Below are 5,000 nucleotides of genomic sequence, written 5' to 3'. Positions count from 1 at the left end.
CTTTTAGGCACTAATCTTTTACAGAAGTTGCCGGCAGCGTTTTCAATTTTTCCATGTATTTGTCTGTAATTTTTCCCCGCGAATTTTCAGTAACAATTACAGACAAATGTATGGAATAATCGAAAACGCTACCACGCAGCTTATAACGAAGGCTAGTCCCTAAAAATTGGTCTGTATAATCCTTTACCCTGTACCTTCAGTTCGCGGGAGATTCATAATTTTTTTAGAACTAGCGTTTAACGAAAATTATTTGACATCGGATCCCCATATAAACATTACAAATTCTTTACGCTTCGCCTACCCGTCAAATGACGGTCAAAACCGTGATAAGGCCTATTGCAAATGTCTGGAAAGCTATGTGACGGTCCGCCTTAAGTTCACAATGTGGTGATGGTTGTAGGGTCACTTTTTTTCGCTTACACATGGTACCTGGTAGCAAGAATCCCACAGTATCAGGAGCTCATACCGTTTGGAGCGAGCAACTGGTCCCCCACTTACAGTGATCCTTCCCCATACATGCTCATTTTAAATTTAGATTTCTGATTTCCACATGACGTATACGGAGACATTATGTGTTGATTGGTAAAGACGACATTATTGCGCAGGAAAGCTGTTGTAAATGTGAGCGGTTGGAGAATACGAGAGCTCCTAGGTGTACCGGTATTATATGAATGCCACTCTCTTAAAGTGTGGCTATTCTATTGCCTGAAAAGTGTTCTAGCAGTTCTAAAGACTGGTTTCGTATGCCCATCGTTAACTTAACTCGTTCAATGCAGGTTGTGAGGACAGAGATTGGCGTTGCAAGTACTGGACAAGGATTTGTGATCCCAATCAATATGTCCGGAAAAATTGCAAGAAAACGTGCAACCGTTGCATTTGCTGAATGTAAGTTATTGCGCAGCTGTAAACCACGCTTTATTTAAATATATTTTTCCCGGAAATTACAAACGCACTGAAATGTCGGATGATCGATGTCTGCCAGGTTGCCTCGGGTTTTGAAAAAGCAGTATTTTTGAAAAGAGCGTATCTTTTAAGACGAGTATGTTTACTTCACTGACGAGAATGGACTCATCGCCAATCGCAATCTTCCTAGAAGAGTACAAACTGGTGTAAGGGCTTGAAGATACTCATTTCCCGCTCCTATAAGGCTGACAATATTCGCAGTTTAAACCATTTCCTTGTGTGATAACTGTCTTTCTCACTTTATCTGATTAATGCGTTAGATCCTTTCAGTTTTCTCGGATTTTTACCTAGTTTCCAATGAATGCAATCCCTCAACATATATACAAAGTTATTGTTCAACACATTGTGACAATGTCCAAATATGGTCATAGCGCGCTCAATATTCGTCGCACGCACTCAACCGATATCCTGCGCGGATATACGTAATTTTGTGTGTCGCGGAGGTAAATGGCAGTTTTTCCAGCCTTTTTTTTCCAATAAAAGTAGAAAATTGTGCTTTGTCATCAATGTGTTGATGATAAAACAATTATCCTGCTCAATCTTGCGGAATATCGCCTGATTTTTGTCAACTCGGCCTACGGCCTCGTTGACTAAGTATCAGACGATATTCCGCGCGATTTCGCAGGATAATAGTTGAATATACTAAAACAGTGGATAGCGTTGAACGCATGCGCTGATTGGCTACTCAAACTCCGAATATCCTTTGCTATTCACCTCGGAGCAATTTGCGCAGGATTTGAGCGGGAAAATATTATAATCGTTGGAATTGGAATTTGTTTGTTTACGCAAGGAACATCTAAGAGCGCTCAGTAGCTCGTTCTACATTTGTCCGTGAATTCCGGATCGAATTGGAATTTGGCAGTGTTGTTTTTCTGGAGAGAGGGGAAAACCGGACTACCCGGGGAAGAACCTCTCAGAGCAATGAGAGAACCCAACAACAAACTCAACCCGCATGTGACCCCGGGAACGGGAATCAAACCCAGGCCACGTTGGTGAGAGGCGAGTGCTCTCACCACTGCGACATCCCTGCTAAAAGACTAAAAGACTGGGTTGATTAGCACAACCATCTATTCTATTGACTCTCTATTCGAGTCCATTTGAGGACCTACAACAACAACGTTTTGAGGGCAGTTAGGATTATTAGAAGGTACTAAAAGCAAACGAAATAATACAAATACTGCTGATGAGTTCCCAAATTCAAGCTTTCGTCAATTTGTATGATATGATATGATATGATATTTTATGATATGATATTATGTTATTTATGCACGGTAAAATTATCAGCTAAGATTACAAACAATGCTAAAATCTAAATTACGAAAGGTAAAATTTTAAAATGATTACAATAAAATACAATTACTATAATACTATATTAATTCTAAAGCTGCTTTCCATGAATGCCGTGCTTTATACTAAAATATGTCTTTAATCAGATTTTTGAAAAGCCCAAGAGACTCTGCTTGTCTCGCTTTGAAGGGTAAGCTATTCCAGACAGTAGCACCTCTATAGCTGAAGCTGTTTCTATAATAATTTGTCCGCGGAAACGGAACATTAAGCTTTCTTTCAGAGTCTCTCAAACTATAAACAGATTCGCGGTTTGTAAATTTAGAACATAGATATTCCGGTGCTAGCCCCTGAAGACACTTATAGACCATTGTGGCCAGCGCAATTTGTTGCTGGCTAACTAGATTTTTCCAGCCTAAAATTTTGAATAGCTCGCTAGCATTTGCATCAAAATTAGAGAAGGTCAAAACTCTGGCTGCTCTATTTTGCAGTTTTTGTAATTTGTCATGGAACGTGATACCACAGTTTCCCCAGACGACATTGCAGTAGTCAAAGTGCGGTTGAAGTAAAGCGTGATAAATAGAGCGCAATGTCGTCTGAGGAACGAGATGCCTTATACGTTTGAGGGCTCCAATTCCAGAAGCTACTTTCTTTGTCAGTTTATCGACATGGCTACTCCAGTTAAGATTATTATCAATAAGCACGCCCAGGGATTTAGCAACAGAAACTTGAGTGATAGGAGCACCATTAATCTCGGGAATTGGAGGATTTGTGAGAGCATACAACCTCTGCCTTGATCCAATCAGCATAAATTCGGTTTTTGTCATGTTCAGGGTAAGTTTGTTTGCTATCAACCACTTTTTAACATTTTCTAGATCATGGTTAAGTCTTGATTCAATGTCGCCTGTATTGTCACCCGCATATGTTAGGTGGGTGTCATCTGCGTACATCCATGGCATACAATTCGTTAGACAGTTTGGCAGATCATTGATATATAGCAAAAACAACAATGGACCCAAAATAGTCCCTTGAGGGACGCCGCAACTTAGTGAGCAAGTTTTAGAAAGTGATCCATTAATGGAACACTTTTGAGTGCGGTTGTCCAAATAGGACTTAAACCAGTTGTAAGAAATGCCATGTATGCCGTAATTATTTAAGTTAGATAAAAGGATCTCGTGATTAACCGTATCAAAAGAATTTTTTATGTCTAGGAAAACAACAGCGTTTATTTTTCCTCGGTCAATGTTGTAAGCCCAATTATCCGTAGCCCCAAGTAAAGCCGTAACGGTGGAATGAATAGAGCGAAAACCAGATTGGCATTTACATATTACGTTATGCTTTGTTAGGTACGCATATAATTGGTTATAAACTATTCTTTCGAACACTTTGGCTATAACCGGGATAACGGAAATTGGGCGGTAATTGTTTAGGTCATCACGTTCCCCTTGTTTGAATAGTGGAGTGACCCGTGCACACTTCCAGTCGTCTGGGAACACACCTACATTTAATGACTGATTGAAAATATAGCACAGCGGTTTGCAAATAAGATCCGCGCATTCACGAATAAGTCGAGAAGAAATTTTGTCAAGGCCGACTGCCTTTGATTTTTTCAGTTTATTCAGCAGTGAAAATACTTCATTTGTGGAGGTTGGGCGGAACTGAAACTCCTTATCCGTGCTAGTGAGATAATTCAGATAGCTGTTGCCATCTGAAGAAGGAATATCACTAGCAAGTTTCGGGCCAATGGTAGCAAAATAACGATTAAATTCGTGCGCTATTTCTGCTGGAGCTGTTACTGATTGCTCATTTACATTCAGTTGTTTTACAGACGTTTCCACGAAATTTCGGGAAGACAGCTCATTGATGATCTGCCAGGTTTTGCGGGAATCACCCTTATGCTCGTTTAGCATATTTTGATAATAAACTTGCTTCGCTAGCCTAGTCGCACTATTGACTTTGTTCCGCTGTCTTTTAAAGTGAACCCAATCATTAGGATTTTTTGATCTAATTGCTCTGAGTTTCAAAATATCTCGATCGTGCATCTGTTTTTTAAGCTCAGAAGTAATCCATGGGGAACCCCGCGCGCGAACACGAGTGGTTCTCAATGGAGCGTGCTTGTTAACAATAGCCAAAAAGGATTCCTTCCATTCATTCCACACATCATTTGGATTGGAAGAATTGTTTATGTGATCCCAATCTTGAGATGCAACATCGCTACGAAATTTATCACGGTCAAAACTTCGAAAATTCCTATAGGTTATATTAGTGTGACCCTTCTCTGTCCATTAATGGCTAATTTTCGATAGACATAGACCATGCTGTGATCGCTAATGCCAATATGACGCACACCTGAGCATAACACCTTGTCAGGACAGTTAGTAAAAATTAAATCAATCAATGTTGCAGAAGTTTCGGTTATTCTTGTTGGTTCTGTTATGAGTTGTTGAAGACCATAAACATCCGTGATAGTTAATAATTTGCGTGTATCGCTGTCAAACTGGGATGCGGCCATATTGCAATTTAGATCCCCTAAAAGGTAGAATTCAGTATTAAGGGAATCCAATTTCCCAATCAACTCTTCAAAAGGTGAAAATATACCAACAAGCGAATTAGGTGGTCTATACCACGTAGCAACAATAAATGATTTAGAGCGAGGTTTGCGTATTTCAATACAAAGGTTCTCAAGACTGTCCATGCAAAGATCGTTGCGCACCGAAAAGTTAATTGACTTTTTTACATAAAAGCAAACGCCC

The 5,000-nt window shown here is 39.8% G+C and overlaps 1 long non-coding RNA gene across 1 annotated transcript in view; it reads left to right on the top strand.

The window, feature by feature from the left end:
- LOC138052776 (uncharacterized) overlaps window positions 1-830 on the top strand; it is a 3,772-nt gene extending 2,942 nt beyond the window's left edge. Inside the window, exon 3 of the long non-coding RNA XR_011133148.1 lies at window positions 777-830. This is a non-coding gene — a long non-coding RNA (uncharacterized lncRNA). The remainder of the gene's footprint in view (window positions 1-776) is intronic.
- Window positions 831-5,000: the final 4,170 nt, after the last annotated feature.

Source organism: Montipora capricornis, chromosome 6, assembly GCF_036669925.1.
Source record: "Montipora capricornis isolate CH-2021 chromosome 6, ASM3666992v2, whole genome shotgun sequence".
NCBI classification, from domain to species: domain Eukaryota; kingdom Metazoa; phylum Cnidaria; class Anthozoa; order Scleractinia; family Acroporidae; genus Montipora; species Montipora capricornis.
Note: the sequence above shows the minus strand (reverse complement) of the source record. Positions and strands in the feature narration are given on the sequence as shown.